This window comes from Bos indicus, chromosome 4, assembly GCF_029378745.1.
Source record: "Bos indicus isolate NIAB-ARS_2022 breed Sahiwal x Tharparkar chromosome 4, NIAB-ARS_B.indTharparkar_mat_pri_1.0, whole genome shotgun sequence".
Taxonomy (NCBI): Eukaryota; Metazoa; Chordata; class Mammalia; order Artiodactyla; family Bovidae; genus Bos; species Bos indicus.
The window spans coordinates 68025555-68043095 of record NC_091763.1 but is presented as its reverse complement, the minus strand read 5'-3'; the positions used below and the strand labels follow the sequence as shown (position 1 = coordinate 68043095).

At 40.7% G+C, this 17541-nt stretch overlaps 1 protein-coding gene across 3 annotated transcripts in view; it reads left to right on the top strand.

Annotated features, from left to right (window-relative positions):
* The window catches only part of CREB5 (cAMP responsive element binding protein 5), a 439163-nt gene that overhangs the window by 48613 nt on the left and 373009 nt on the right, over nt 1–17541 (top strand). The window lies entirely within an intron of this gene.

Genomic DNA, 17541 nt, shown 5'->3' with positions numbered 1-17541 from the left:
TCTCCTAGTTTGTTTCCTTTGCTCTTGGAAAAGACATCTCTCATGTGCTGTTTTTAATACTGTCACTTATGGGTATGGATTGGTCACTGGCAGCCATGTGACAATGGTCCTTGGCCGAGGGGGCTTCACCGTGATGGACTGCCTGCCGGTGGGAGCACTGCACCCTGAGCCAAAGTGCGGCTTTTAAAGATCCTTTTGGTAACGCAATCATTCTCTCCAGAAGAGAGCCCTAGATGGTGGTATAGTTCCAAAGTCTTTATGGACTTCTTAGGTAAATGAAAAAACCTCTGAAGATCATGTCCCTTTAGCAGAGAGACACGTCAGCAAGTCTTCCTTAAATATGACTGTTGCATCCGCCATTTTGCATGTGGACAGACCTCAGCGATTTTATTTTTTTATTCTTTTTACAGAATTGGGCCTGAGGCATGCTCTTTTCTTATTTGGCTGGTCAGAACAATCGGTGCCCAGTAAAACTTGTCACTAAGATTCTGAATAGATGTTGGACTAGCCTACTAATCCCGGGGGTCTAAATCTGTATGTGCCAAATAGCATATTTCTACAATATACCAGGGACAAGGTCCTCGCCTGTGTCCTGCCTGTGACAGACAGGTAATACACATTTGTGGAATTGGGGAGTACTTGACCTGAAAGTAGTTCACATCTGTCTTCTTTCAAAATCATTTTAACATTTGTTTTTAAATTTGAGAAGGTGCTGCACAAAAAGTAAACAAATGAATTTAAAATTCCTTCCAGGGGACCGTGCCAGGGTGCCAGAAGAACTTAAGTCTGTAAAAGATGGGCTTTCAGACAGAGAAACAAAGGGGCCATTTCTGTCTTATGTGGGGACTCAGCTGAATACAGCTCGGTCACTTGCAAAAGTGAGATTGGTGATAGGTGGGCTTAGAACTAGGTTTACCGCCAGCCTCAGAACAAACTCTCTGGTCAGCCTGCCTGATTAAAGGTTTAGCCTAGTGTCCACGGCAGTAACTGGTGTGGTCCTGATGAGAGGTTTGCAATGGGAACCCAACAGAGGGGATGAGGTTTCTCAGCAAGCAGACATACTGAGATCACAGAATGAATGGTGCCTTTGGATTCTGTGATTCTCAGATTCTGTGCCTTTTTGGACAGGACTCCAGGCCTGGAAGGGGGACTTAGAAGAGCATGGTCAGACCCTTGCCTCTAGTCACTTGACTGGAAGATGGAACCAATATGGAACCCTTGAGAAGAAATCTAAAGTTGGGAGTCTTGCTCTCTGGGCATATAGAAGACCAGGTTTTTAACTGGGGTATAAGATTAGGACACATTAGCAGTGAGGCAAATAATTCATGTCTTAAATTCAGGCAATCACTCCTTAAAGAACCCCTCCATGAGATCAGGCTTAGCTTTGAGTCTTGGAGGAAGGCCTGAGACTGTGTCTCATTCATTGTATATCTTCTTGTGTCTAGCAAGATGCCTGACAGTGTAGTATTCACTAAGTAATGGATTGCAATGTGAGTGGCCTGGGTGGTGTTTTAAGAATGTTAAAAAGCAGTGAAAGCTTATCTAAAGTTGAATTTAAGTTTATAGTAACACTAAAAAAAATCCTGTAACTAATATTGAGGTTATAATCCACTCCAGTATTCTTGCCTGGAGAATCCCAGGGACAGAGGAGCCTGTTGGGCTGTCATCTATGGGGTCACACAGAGTCGGACACGACTGAAGCGACTTAGGAAAAACACACACACACACACACAAAATAGGCAGAAAAGAAATGGCTACGTCAAGAGCAGGGTCCTGAACTTTCTCTGGAAGCTACGTATTCTGGTGAAAAAAGAAAAAACAAAACAAAATGAAACATAGGCTGTGGTTTCAGATAGATCTGGGTTTGAAACTCAACTTCGCTAAATACTAATTATGTGATCATGGCCAATAACTTCACCTCTCTGAGCCCAACTTAATCACCAGTAAAATATGGATACTATTTCATTCCTGGAAGGGGTGTTGCAGGAATATAATGTTTTAATATAAGTTTAATACTTAGGTGGTGCCTGAGACCTAGTGGGCCGTGGGAATGACAATTACCACATAAAGTGCCGAAAGAACTAACTGTGAAGGAGAAGGCAAAAGGCTTTTAATGCCCTGCTCTGGGATTTGATGACCCCGAGGGGCCTCGTCCTTGTGCTCCCTGAGTGATGCTATTCTTGCTGATGTAATGGGCTGGGTCAATGTCGTGGAGATCTGATGACAGCACACCCACACCCTGTCACCTTCAGTGCCAAGACGGACCATACTTGTTGGAGCTGACCCCTCCACAGGAACCAGGCTTTACTCACGTCCTCTTGGAAAATTCAGCCTGTTGCTGCGGAGTGGTCATGTTCTTAGCAAGGGAGCACCTCCCAACCACTTCTGCAAACCCCAGCGCTCTCATCCTTCACCCAGACATCCAGGTTCCTGTTTCATCAGGCAAAATTCGTTTACATCTTAACCATTCTTTCTTCTGATTTGGAGGAGTGAGAGAGCACAGGAAGTGAAAATCAGGGAAAGAGGCCTTTTTTCCCCTATTGCCTGGACCCTCAGAAAAGTGAGACTAGGCTGTTGGATCGGAGTCATGTAGCTCTGATGTTTCTCATGGTGAGGTTTTAGGTTCTGGAATTGCATCATCATGAGATGCATGAAATCCCATCTTCTACACTTTTGCCCCCACCGAAGTCCCTTGTTTTTCTTCCAGGTGAAGCAGAAGGCAGGCAGGATACACATTTAGGGGCTGACTCATTCTGCTGAAAATGTGACCAGGCTCTGTGCATGTGGAAAGGTGGGCTGACACACTGGAAATTGTGGAGTCCAACTTGGGTTTGTGCCGCCCTCGCCTTTGGCAGTGACTTTGCCCTAGTCAAGTACAGTTGTCATTGTCTAACGTTTACAATCCAGTATTACATAGTAAACATAAAGTTTACTGTGTTCCCAGCATGGAACAGACGCTTCATATATGTTATCTTGTTTAATCCTCACTACAAATCTTATATAGTATGTGTCATTATCCTCATTTTATACATGAGGCTCAGAGAAGTTGTGGAGAAGGCGATGGCACCCCACTCCAGTACTCTTGCCTGGAAAATCCCATGGACGGAGGAGCCTGGTGGGCTGCAGTCCATGGGGTCGTGAAGAGTTGGACACGACTGAGCGACTTCCCTTTCACTTTTCACTTTCATGCATTGGAGAAGGAAATGGCAATCCACTCCAGTGTTCTTGCTTGGAGAATCCCAGGGATGGGGGAGCCTGGTGGGCTGCAGTCTATGGGGTCACACAGAGTCGGACACGACTGAAGTGACTTAGCAGCAGCAGCAGAGAAGTTGATGAGCGGCATGAATAGAACTTTGAAACAAATGATTTTCCTCCAGCTGCGGTTCCTGCCACTGTCATTGTGTCTTCTATAGCCCTTGCCCTTATCAGACCTCACCATCTGCCCCTTACAACTGCCACACTGCACTCATTTATGAAGACGTTTGATGTCTCTATAAAGTAATTTGTCCTGCTTACTTCACAAAATTGCCTGAGGAATTAGAATTGAGGAACTGCTGAGGAAAAAAAAATTGGAAAAGAACTAAGTCCTTTACAAATGTAAGGAAATTCACTAATATGATGTTGTTTTTTAAAATTAATTAATTAATTTTTCTGCCATGAGTATTAGTTGCAGCACACGGGATCTTTGTGGCATCATGAAGGATCTTTCTTTGCTGTGCTCAGACTCTCTAGTTGTGGCATGTGGGCGTAGTTGCTCCATGGCATGTAGGAGCTTAGTTCCCCAGCCAGGAATTGAACCCACATGCCCTGCATTCCAAGGCAAACTCTTAAACCCTGGACCATCAGGGAAGTACCACTAATATGAAATTTTATATAAAGGAAATGAAAGTTGGCAGAAATAGCAGAGATAAATAAAAACAGATAAAAGAGAAACAGTTAAAAAGGAAAACTTTACATATGAATATATATGTGCTTGTATAGATATCTAATTGCTTCACGTGTGTTACAAGCCAACAAAGTCCATGCAGGTGCAATTATTACCCATAATTTAGAGATGAGGAAACTGAGGCACAGAGAGGTTGAGTATATTGCATAAGGTCACATTCCTGGTAAGCAGCAGACCTGGTCAGCAACAGTCTAACTCAGAAGCCTGCAGTTTTAACTCTGATTATTTGATGTTCTGCCTTCCAGTGGCTCTCACAGTGGTGAGGGCAAGGGGCGAGGAAACCCATGACAGGGTCTCCTAGCTGATTTTTCAGATGTGGTGTCTATCATGGAGGTGGTGACAGCTACAGTGATTTTTAAAGGACTCTTGGGAATTGGCAATAAGTAAGACAGGAGGGTTAAGAAGAACAACACCAGGCAGAACCTTCTTAAGGAGCCTGTAGTTTACCCTAGAGGACAATGAAGGGTTGTGTGTAGGGGAGGACCATGTTCAGCTTTGAGTTTTAGAAATATCATCCAGACAGCCACATGGCCATATGGCAGGATGGGATGATGAGAGGGAATGAAGGCTGTGGAGTCGGACAGACTCCACTGTCAATACCTGTCTGAGTCTTGATTTTCTTATCTTAAAAACAAAGAATAGTGACAAGATGTACTTAGGAAGGTTACCCTGAGGATGAAATGAGAGCTGTTTTGCACAGTAAGTGCTTCATAGAGGCCAGCAGTGCATACTATGAGCGGCTCCAAGAAAACAGTTAAGGAAGAACATGGTTTACCTGGGATGGTGGCCATGAAAATGGAGAGAAGTGGACAGGTCTAAGAGAAGTCGAATTGAGAAGATCTGATCATTAATCAGAGGGGGCTTCCCTGGTGGCTCCATGGGGTTGCAGAGTTGGACATGACTGAGTGACTTTCAGTTTCCCTAGTGGCTCAGTGGTAAAGAACCTGCCTGCAGTGCAGGAGATGCAGGAAATGTAGGTTCTGTCCCGGAGTCAGGAAGATTACCTGGAGGAGGAAATGCAACCCACTCTAGTATTCTTGTCCAGAGAATCCCATGGACAGAGGAACCTGGTGGGACACAGTCCATGGGGTCGCAAAGAGCCGGATACGACTGGGTGACTGACACTGACCGTTGATCTGATGTCGTGGTTTAGAGAGGAGAGAAAGAGAGAGGTAGTAGAGAAGAGAGGGGTAGTAGAAAAAGGAGAAGAAAGCATGGAAAGGGAAGGAGTGGGGAAATATCAAAGTGAGCCTGTAAAAATACCCAGTGTTAGCAAAGATGTAATCACAGGAGGAGATAGACAAAGGAAATACTCCAGCGAGAAAGAACACTTGTGATTTGATGAGGGAAAAATCCACTTATTCATTCAACCATTGTTTGTTTATGCAGTACCTTTTATACTAGACATCAATCAACAATGCAAGATAGTCTGATTATAGCATTTTTGGATGGGTGTTTGTTTTAGCTTTGGTGGTCTCATACTTTGAGTTTAGAGTAGAAAATGAGTGATACTTTCCTACATAAATACCTTTTTGTAGTCACAATTTTCCATGAACTCATCATGGTTAGAGTTTAGTAATTAGTGTGTGTTTTTGGAGTAGTGCAGTGTGTATATTTCATGTGGGCTGATGATTGACAGATGAGGCCACTCTAGAATTTTCTATGACACCTCCATTTCCGTGTCATTGTAACACTTTCCCGACAGATGACTTGTAAAATGGTTCATTGTGATTGAATGCGTAGACTTTTTCATTTAAATAAATAAAAAAAGCAGAAACTTCTTACGTCAGAATGTATCCTGATTTTCAGAAGATATGGGCCTTATAGCCTTTCGAGCTTAACTTGTAAATCCATTGCCAGTTTTCAAATTGAACCCACTTTTAGACTTTAAAATGTATATAAAACAGCTTTATTGAGATATAATTCACATATTATAAAACTCCCCCTTTTAAAGTATATAGTTTAGTGTTTTTTTTAATATATTCACAGACTTGTGTAACCATCACACTGTCTAATTTTAGAACATTTCATCACCGTAAAAAGAAACCCTGTGTCCATTAGCAGTCACTGCATGTTATTCCCTACCTCCCAGCTCCTGGCAACCATGAATCTACTTTCTCTCAATATGGGATTTGCCTGTTCTGGATATTTCATGTAAATGGAATCATACAATATGTGGCCTTTTGTGTCTGGGTTCTTTCACTTAGTATATTTTTAAGGTTCATTTATGTTGTAGCATGCATCAGTACTTTCTTCCTTTTTTATGGCCAAATAATATTTAAACATGAGAATAGACAACGTTTTGTTTATCCAGTCATTAGCTGATAGACGTTTAGATAGTTTTCACTTTGTGGTTATTACCAAGAATGCTGCTGTGAACGCTCAGGTACAAGCATACAAGCTTCTGTGTGGACATATATTTTCATTTCTCTTAGGTGTAGACCCAAGAGTGGAACTGCTAAATCATATGGTAACTCTATGTTTAACATTTTTGGAAACTAGCAAACTATTTTCCAAAGTAGCTGCCTCATTTTATAGTCCCACTGCCAGTGTATGGGGGTTTGCAGTCTCTCTACCTTACCAACACTTGTTTGTGTCTTTTTAATTTTAGCTATGCTAGTGGGTATGATATGATTTCTCACTCTGCTTTTGATTTGCATTTTCCTAGTGACAAATGATATTGAACATTTTTTCATGTGTTTTTGCTTCATTTGGATATCTTCTTTTTTTTTAAATATAGATTTATTTATTTTAATTGGAGGCTAATTACTTTACAATATTGTATTGGTTTTGCCATATATCAACATGAATCCGCCACAGAGAAATGCATATTCATATCATTTGTCCTCTTTCTAATTGGTTTATCGGTCTTTTTATTGTTGCGTTCTGAGAGTTCTGTATTTATTTTGGATACTTGACCCTTATTGAGAATATGACTTGCAAATGTCTTCTCCCATTGTATGGGTTGTGTTCACTCTCTTGATGGTGTCCTTTGGAACACAAAAGTTGTAAATTTTGACAAAGTCCAGTGTAGTTTCTGTTTTGTTGCTTATGCTTTTGGTGTCATATCTAAAAATTTATTGTCTAATTTAAGGTCATGAAGATCTATATCTATGTTTTCTTGTCAGTTTTATAGTTTTCGTTGTTATATTCAGTTTTATGATCCATTTTGAGTTAATTTTTGTATATGGTGTGAAGTAGGAGTCCAAACTTATTGTTTCCCATGTGAATATCCAGTTGTCCTAGAACCTTTTGTTGAAAAGATTTCTTTCTCTATTGAATGTTTTTGATATCCTTCCTGAAAAGCAACTAGCCATAAAAGTAATGGTTTATTTCTAAACTCTTTGTTTCATTGATCTGTGTGTCTTGATTACAGCTGCTTTGTAGTAAGTTCTGAAATGAGGATGCATGAATCCTTCAACTTTGTTCTTCTTTTTTCAAGATTGTTTTGGCTACACTGGGTTTCTTGAATTTCCATATGAATTTAAGGATCAACTTGTCAATATTGGCAAAAAAGGCATCTGGGATCATGACTAGGATTGCATTGAATCTGAAGATGAACTTGCCATTTAACATATTTGCAATTCATAAACTTGAAATATCTTTCCATATATTTATTTATCCTTTAATTTCTTTCAATGGTATATTGATGTTTTTAGTATACTCATCTTGTACCTCTTGTTAAATTTATTACCATTTTATTATTTTGATGCGATTGTAAGTTATATTGTTTTCTTAATTTTATTTTCTGATCAGAGCGTATAGAAATACAAATGAGTTTTATATGTTGACTTGTATCATACAAACTTGTTGAACATGTTTATTAGTTCTAATAGGCTTTTTAAATTGACAGGTTCCTTAATATTTTCTGTATACAAGATTATGTCATCTGTGATTAGAGATCATTTTATTTCTTTCTTTCAAATCTGGATGACTTCAATTTTGCTTTCTTGCCTAAATATCCTGGCTAGACCTCTAGTGAAATAGAAGTGATAAGATCTTATATCATTCTTTTCTTCTTGATCCTGGGGTAAAATCTTTAATCTTTCACCATCACGTATGATATCAGCTGTGGGGTTTTGGGAGTAAATTTCCTTTATCATGTTGAGGAAGTCACCCTCTATTCCTAAGTTTTTGAATGTTTTATCTTGGAAGAGTTGGATTTTGTCAAATGCTTTTTCTTTGTCTATGGATATAATCATTTTTTTTTCTGTTTATTCTGTTTATTTGATGTTATTGTGATTGATTTTCAGGAGATAAACTAACTTTGCATTCCAGATAAATTCCACTTGGTCATGGTATATAATACATCTATATGCAGCTAGATTTGATTGACTTGCATTTTGTTGAGGATTTTTGCATCTATATAAGAAATATTGGTGCATTTTTTCCCCTTCTTGTGATGTCCTTGTCTGTTTTGGTATCAGGATAATAATAGCTTCATAGAATAAGTTGGAGAATGTCCCTTTTTCTTTATTTTTTTGGAAGACTTTGAGAAGAGGTGGTGTTAGTTCTTGAAACATTTGGTAGAATTGACCACTGCATCCATGTAGGCTTGAGCTTTTCTTTGTGGACAGTTTCTGTTTGTTTGTTAAATGATCAATTTAGTCTCTTTATTTGTTGTAGGTTTATTCAGATTTTCTATTTTCTCTTGAGTCATCTTTGGTAGTTTGAGTTTTTCTAGGAATTTGTCCATTTCATCTAGGTTTTCTAACTTGTTCATATATAGTTTTTTATAACACATGTACCTTTGTTTCAATTTATTATGAAAAAATTATACTTTCTGAAAATAGGAGCTTCTACAAGACATATCTATGTAGCTCTGGACACAGGCCTGTGATAATAACTATTATAGAGTGCTTACTATGTGCTGAATAGTTTGCTAACTACTTTATACTTGTACTTTTATGTGCTACAACAACATTTTGAGATAGGTAGTATGTTATCTGGAAATGGAGGCTCACATTGGTTATGCACTTGGTATGTAGTGGGACTAGTAACTGTACCCAGATAACCTGGACACTTAGAGCAGAATTCTTTAGAAAGAGGTATTGAGTCCCATCCAAGTGTTAGCTTGGGAGAAGAGGTATTTCAAAGTCACCTCTTCATATAGAATGTCTTAAGGTCCCAAGGACAGGATGCTGAGTGGAGTGATGTCATGACTCCTGAAGTTTCAGGAGACTGTGGTAGGTACTGCAGAGGTAGAGAGTAGGACAGGAGGATGCTTTGAATTTACCCAGATTATTCTCTACAGTCTGCTTTAAGCTTAGGTCTCAGGGTTATGCTAGGAGCATGGAATGGGGATACAGCACAGAGGATGCAGCTTGATCCAGGGCAGAGGGTGCTGGAAAGGTGCTTGATATAGTTTCTCCAGCTTCCAAGGTAAGAGTGCAACTTCCTCCCCATCTTTGGAAACACCCCATAGGGCCTAGAGCTTTCTAGAGTAATACTTGTATAATTGTATCATAAATGTATTTTCAGGAGCCACTGGCGTGTAATTCCCCCAAGGGCAGAAACACTGGCAAATTGGTTGCTCTGCTCTGTTGTAAGAATAGCCTAGAAATAAGGGGCAGCGGGCCCGAATTCAAGTCCTAGCTTTGCTTTTCACTCATGGTGTGACCTTAGTCATAATTACTTTCCCTCTCTAAATCTCAGTTTCATCATCTGCAAAATGAGAAAAAAAAAATACATCTCATAAATCATTCTAAGTTCCAAATTAAATTAATGTATGGAAAGTGGCTTTGTAAACTGTTAAACCTTACGAAAGTTAACGAATGGCTCTTTTTCTCCCCCTATGGAAAAAGCCACTGAATGAATAATCTCTTACTTGAGTGTCCATTTATCTCAGCCTGCTGAGGTCATACGGTGTGGCTTTGAAGTGGAGAAAGTGTGACTGTCAGGTTTTAAAAAGGAAGCAGAGAGACTGTATTTCTCTTGCCTCTCTGCAAGGTAGCAAGCACAGCTGTAAAGGCAATGATTTCACAGAACCTGCAGCACCTTCCTGGGGCAGAAACAGTCAAAATAAGGACAACTGAGAAACCAGACTTGGACAAGTTGGAGAAATGAAATAAAAACAGACCTGGAGGGCATAAAAACACCTTCATTTATAAAAAGCATTCTTAAAATAAATAGATTCTTATGTTTCTTTTGTGGTTTTTCTAGAAAATTCCATCTAGTTATTACCTGATCACTTTTATCCTAAGTGTGTGACTGAAAAACGAAAGCTCTGACGTTTTTAGCCTGATACTTTGTGAAAATTGAGAATGATGATGTTTCTCAAGATAATGTCATATCTAGTATCTGTTATGGCTACTATGATTCACCGATGATTTTGGGAAAGTTTCAATCAGGCTTGAAAGAAAAATGCAGTTCGTGTGGAGGAAAGACGGTTGGTATTGGGGTTGGCAGATGATACGTTTGTGTTTGGTTCCTGGTCCCTTTCTCCTAGCTGGGTCCTTGGAGCAGTTATTTTCCTCAGATTTTCTCATCTGTAAAGTAGGGAGAATAAAATACTTTTTCAGTAGGGTTGTGATGAAGACTAAATAAACAGCAATAAATCTTTGTTGCCTTCCCTGCCTTCTTTTTTTGATTTAGCTTTTTGTATTGTAAGACCAACATCACTTACTGAGAAAACATTTCCAAACCAGTTTTTCTCTCTCATTCTAAATGTGTCTCAAGTGTCTGACTTTTCTTCATCTGGGATTCTGAGAGCTGTCCTTACAGGGTGGTCAAACAGCATCTCTCTGGTCTATTCACTTCTCCAGAGAATTCTGAAATCCTCTGAGTCTCTAGGTCAAGGCCTTGCAAATCTGGGCTCTGATCTAGGAGAATTCATGGTCACGGTAGTTCTAGGCATGAGAACATGATTAAGCAGTCCTCAGACAGAGACCGCTGTATCTGCTGGGGTTGCCGTGGGAACAGATGGCACTCTCTGGGGGATAATGAAAGGAAGTGTACTGAGGGGACTACTTCACAGCTGTGGGCAGTCTACCAGGGAACCTGGAGGGGCCAGGGGGCTAAGGGAAGAACCCATGGAGGAGGCCTTGGCTCTGGGAAGGGGCTGCCTGCCATATGTGGAGAACACCATCACTGCCACCCAAACCCCAGAAGAGAGGCAGCGCTGTTAAGTGGACCCTTGACTCCTCTCCAGTTCCTCCCTTCAGTTAAGGAGATTTGGGGGCAGTTGGCAAAGGGTGGCCTCCTAGGACACGGGGTGGGGGGCACAGAGAATGGATCTTGAGGGGGAGAGGAGGAGAAGAACCATCTTCTCAGTGAGGGAGGGTCCTTAGGGCTGATGCTGACATTATGCAGATTTACTCCAGTCCTGGAACCACAGGCAAGGGTAGCACACACAAGTACAACCTTTTATCCCACCCCCCCTTTTTTTTCCTGTCCTTTTACACATCTAGAAAAGAAAAGATTTAATACTACCCAGATTTGAATCTGAGAAATCCTGTCTTCTGCTTCCTTGCATTCTTGGCCACAACGCTGGCAGTACATAGTTCAGATACAGCGCCTGTTTTCAAGACCTCTTTGAGGATTTATGAAAATGGGTTATTGCTCCTGGTAACACTTGCAATTCTTTATTTTCCTTCTGTAGACAGATGAGGAATTTCTCTTGTGGGCTGATATGAAGTGTATAGAAGTCACCCTAGATCACATCAGCAGCCTACCCATCAGCCAGAATTTCCCACATTGCCAACTTTTTGGGGCCACTGTGTTGAAGTTACTGCAGAGGTTCCTTAGGATTGATGGCAGAGAAAAGCTGCTCACGTGAAGTTGGTCAGGCTGCATCCTAGGAAAGAGGTTGGATTAAAGCAGGGACGTCTTAAAGGCCAGCAGCACAGCAACTTGGAGCTGTTTGGTCCTTCTAAGAGAAGTAGGGAGTGGCAGGCAGTCTTGATTGGCCTGAAGATATTTGAAACTCTGCCATGTTAAAAAAAAGATTATACTTCAGGATGGGCCCCTGGGATGGGATAACTTGCAGTTACTGGGAGATGGAGTTTTGTTCCCTAGGATGAGGAAGGCCTTAAACCATGAGAGCATATGAAGATTGGCGGGTGACCTTATGTGGTCATTACATGTTTCTGCAAGGAACAGTTCAATTCAAAGGTCAGTACTCAAGAAGCTGTGGCAGAGAGTAGATCTGGGCATAGAGCCTGGGAACAGAGTAAGACAGTGTCCAGTGCCCTGAACAGAAGTCATGAGTGTCTGAGCAGCAGAGCTTACCATAGAATAGACATGAGGTTCTGAACTGCTGTGGCTGATAAGCTATGGGCACCGGCTGCTAAGCTCATTTCTGGGATGGATTTTATTTGTCTCAGGTTGCTTCAGAGGCCTGAATTGAGACCTATGTGCTGACGCTGCTCAACATTTTAAAGATGCTGTCTAATCCTTCATGGGGGCGTGGTCCCCATCACTGCAGGTCCTCCATCTGCATCTGGTTGGTGAGTTCTTTGGACTGTTGTTAGATAGAATCAAGCGTGACTTGTGTGGTTGGACAAGATAAGCTTGATCTCATTAGATGAGGATGAGAGCAAGCTTTGATTGGGTATTGGATTAGAGACAAGGAGGATGGGGTCTTACTTGTCTGAGGCAAGGGCAGATCTGCCTAACCAATCTGTAATTTATTAGGCTTCCAGTAAAAATTGTGTTTGATATGTAATGAATGACCTGAGGGGCTTTCCAGGTGGCTCAGTGGTAAAGAATCTGCCTACCAATGACACAGGAGACATGGGTTTGATCCCTAGGTCAGAAAAATCCCCTGAGGGAGGAAATGGCAACTCCCTCCAGTATTCTTGCCTGGAGAATCCCATGGACAGAAGAGACTGGTGGGATACAGTCCATGGGGTTGAAAATAGTCAGACATGACTTAGCGACTAGGCACACACACACCAACAACCTGAGTCCCCTTTGTGCATGCGGTGTGACTATATACATTAACAAAAACACATGGAGGTTTACTGAATTCTGTTCTACAGTGGAGGAATAACAAAAAGAATGAAGACAAAGAAAATTCTCATTGGAGAAATTAACTTAGGCAATTAAGTTGGCTGGGTAGTCCTGAAATTATAGCTTGTGTTTAATATATGGAAACAAATAAAAGATTAGGACTTTGATTTTTCCTTGTCACATAAACATAACAAGTTTATACATGAATAAAAATTAATGTCTGTGCCAATGAGTGATACTAAAATGCCATGCTATTCTTGCTTGTTATTTTTGTCACCATAAAATAAACCATATTTACATGATTATGTAACCATATGCTTTTCAGAAGTTTTAGATTTAGATTTCATAATAGTAATGAGAACTGGCAGTTACATAGCATTTACCATGTGCCAGGCACTGTTCCAAATTGTTTACATATGTTAACTCCCTTAATCCTCATATACTCTTATATCCATATAAGGAAAGTGCCATTATTATAAAATATGAGGAAATTGAGGCACAGAGAGGTTAAGTGACTTATCTAAGGTCATGCAGATAATTAATGAAAGAAAATATTTGAACCCAAATACTCTTGAACACTACAGAGTACTATTGATCTGTGATTTATTAAGTACTTTGGAAGGAATGATGCTGAAGCTGAAACTCCAGTACTTTGGCCACCTCATGTGAAGAGTTGACTCATTGGAAAAGACTCTGATGCTGGGAGGGATTGCGGGCAGGAGGAGAAGGGGATGACAGAGGATGAGATGGCTGGATGGCATCGCTGACTCGATGGATTTGAGTCTGAGTGAACTCCGGGAGTTGGTGATGGACAGGGAGGCCTGGCTGCTGCGATTCATGGGGTCACAAAGAGTCGGACACGACTGAGTGATGGATCTGAATTGAACTGATCTGCCTCATTCAGTCTTTACCACAGTGCTGTATGAAAAGAATTGTTTTGTTCATCTAACAAGTTAATAAACCCTAACATTTAGGGATGCTTAGAAATTTGCTGAAGATGGAACTTACCTGCAAAAGTCAAGGCAAATTCATGGACTCTCAAGAGTTTTATTGATGAACTTTCAATGGATACATTTTCTTTACATTTGAAATAAGCAACTCTGTAAAAATGAAACCAAACCAAAATAAATCTGACCTATTGAGAAACTAAAATTATATGATACACTTTATCTTAATGAAAATGGTCTTTTCTAAAAAATCATTTTTCTTGAGGTTTACGTTGATTCACTACATAAATTTCAAGTGTGCACCATATGTACTTCTACTCCTATATACGCTCTAGCACGCTCACCACCAAACGGTTAGTTTTCATCTCTTACCATTCAGCTGACCTCTTCACCCCTTTTGCTCTACCTCTGCCCCTTCCCCTCTGGTAACAGCTACTCTTTTCTCAGTATCTGTGTGTTTGTTTTTGCTTGGTTTGTGTTTGTTTGTTTTATTTATTTATTTTGTATTCTATATATCAGTGAAATCTTACAGTATTTGTCTTTCTGTACCTGATTTTTTCCAGTTAGGATAAAGCCCTCAAGGTCCATCCATGGTGTTGCAAATGGCAAGATATCATCTTTTACGACTGAGTGTATTCCATTTTGTGTGTATGCATATTGTACGCATATATATCACTAGGTATGTGTATGTAAAATCTATATATTTATCTATCTCACATCTTTATTCATTCATTCACTGACACTTAGGTTGTTTCCTTATCTTAGCTATTGTAAATGATGCTTCAATGAGCATAGGGGTGCGTATATCTTTTTGAATTAGTGTTTTCGTATTCTTTGGGTAAGTACCCAGAAGTAGAGTTTTTGAATCATATGGTATTTCTTAAGTTTTTGAGGAATCTTCATACTATTTTCCATAGTGGCTGTACTAATTTACCTTCTCACCAACAGTGTGTAAAGGTTCCATTTTCTCCACATCCTTTCCATCCCTTGTATTTCTTGCCCTTTTGGTAATAGTCATTCTATCAGGTATGGGGTGGTAACTCATTGTGGTTTTGATTTGCATTTCCCTAATAATTAGTGGTGTTAAACATCTTTTCATGTGCCTGTTGGTCATTTGTATGTCTTCTTTGGAAAAATATCTTTTCATCTCTGACAGTTTTTAATTGGGTTGTTTTTTGTTGTTCAGTTGTATGAGGTCATCATCTATTTTGAATATTTATTAATAAAACCTTATCTGATATGTGATTTTCAAATATCTTCTCCAATTCTGTAGGTTGTCTTTTCATTTTGTTGAAAATGCCCTTTGTGCAGATGCTCTTTAGTTTTATGTAGCCCCGCTTGTTATTTTTGCTTCAGAAATGTTCTTTCAGTCCACCTTTTTCTCTCTCACATCGCCCTCTTTATCTCTCTCAATGAACTTTCCAAAATGTGCAGTTGTTTTTCTTGGTCACTTACTCGATTTGTGTGCTGGTGGTTTTCCCTTACTTTCTGTGGTGTTTGCTTACTTTCTTTTTTAGTCTCCGTGAGAACCAGGACCTCATCTATCTCCTTTCCTACTCTTTCCCTCATGCTCACCTACTGATGTCTTCCAGAGACATTTGCTGGAAGACTGACAAGTCTTCTGAAGGCAGACAGAGAATATAAGGGAAGAAAGTGACCTTTCAGCCCCCTTAAAACCTGAACCCTGCACTGAGCTTGGATGAGTGAGATCTGTGCTCAAAGCAACCAGCCTCAGGACAGGAATCTGAGGTCAGCATATTAGTGAAGACACAGGCCACCGTCCACCATTAGGAAAGGCCTCGAGCCCGGCTTATTTGGCCAGATGTTCTTGGGAGTGTCTCATTGTCACCTTTGGGTCCTTGACCCTGGCCTGTGACTTTGTATTTTGAAGATTTCTGATGAGTGCTGTGGGGTGTGCCTTAAAGTGGCTTGTGTGCACTGTGGAATTTGGCTCCTGAAAGCCTCATTTTAGGGCTTCCCTAGTGACTCAGCTGGTAAAGAAGCCCCTTGTCAATGCAGGAGACATAAGAGATGCGAGTTCGATCTTGGGTTGGGACGATCCCCTACAGGAGGGAATGGCTACCCACTCCAGTATCCTTGCCTGTGAAATCCCAGGGATAGAAGAGCCTGGAGGGCTACAGTCCATGGGGTCCACCCAGTCCATGGGGTCACCAAGAGTCAGACAGGACTGAGTAACTAACACTTTTGCTTTCAGTCTCATTTTTAAGGGATTATCTGAAGCCTGGTTTTGTTGTTTGTTTTGCTTTCCTTTTCTTATCTTAGCTCACTGAATTGCCTGGTTCAGGGGACATCAAGACACCAGCTTGACTCACTGTCCAGAGTGACATGGAGCAATTTCTCTTATTCTGAGAGAAATCTCAGAAGTCTACTGGGTTATGAGGCGCTGGGGGATGACGCTCTGTGGAGAGAAGCTCTCTCGTCTGCTGCTCCTTTTTAAGCATTCTTTGTGTATTATTAGCAGGAGAAGCCTTGCAGTGATAGCTTAGATGTGAGTACTGGTCTGGGTAAGAAAGCTTGAGAATCAGTGAGCTTGGACTTTGGGTGCTTGCTCGTGAATCCTGACCTCAGTTTCCGCGGGTGTTGACGGGTAACTATTGGTTTCCAGTGAGAGAGGGGGAGCCTTAATCTCACCATGTGTGGGATGTGCCCCGTGGGGCCGTGTTTTGTAGGCAGTGAAGTTAAGGCTTGCCCAGAAAAATAACATGTTTTCCTTGCCTGGTGCTTGAGGTGTTTGCCCGGTGACTGGCTGATTGGCGGTTAGGGAAGAAAGGAGACATTGGTTAACTTGGGTGTCCGGAAGATTTGTGTGTGTGTGTTTGTGTAAGTGGCTGTTTCTTTGGAAACAGTAGAGGACAGATGAAGAAATAACAAAGATATTACTACTTTAAACTTGTGTTTGAGTTCCTTGAAGCATCTTACCAACATTAACTTGATGTCATTATTTAAATAATCCCGTCACTTCAAGAGTACCAGAAATCTTTTGATGTGGGTGTCATAAAGGTGGATAGGAAAACTGAAGATTTTGGAAATTACTGAGAATTTTGCCATCCTAATTCGTATTTGAACAGCTTTATCTGGTTGTATTTCCTACAGAGGCACTTAGTGGAGAAGATAAATCAAAGCTGTATCTCATCAAGGTTTTCTTTCAGCCTTGATGTAAAATGCTTTTCTGAGATTAAAAATGGTTGACCACTTAGGATGTGGTGGTACATGGAAGAGATATTTTCATTAAATAAAATTCTCACTACTCTCAAGCATTAAGAAAAAAAAAAACACCTCAAAATTTTTCAGTCTTTCCATACATACTGACCTTTCTGCCAGTATGAGGCTGGAGCCAGTTGGAGGGCCAGTGATCTGCTTTCAGGGACAGAGGTCTAATCATCTTGAACAACCCAGTGTCCTGGGTTAGGAAGTGTTGCTATTACTGAGGTGTCATCTCCCAATTTTCCCAAGTGGTTGAATTGACCAGATTTTTGATTTGTGCTGACTTTTTTTTTTTCCCATAGCTGACTCTTGCTGCCTTATTCAAAGTTCAGTTCAATTCAGTCACTCAGTCGTGTCTAACTCTTTGCAACCCCATGGACTGCAGCACACCAGGCTTCCCTGTAATCAACCCCCAAAGCTTGCTCAAACTCATGTCCATAGAGTCAGTGATGCCATCCAACCATCTCATCC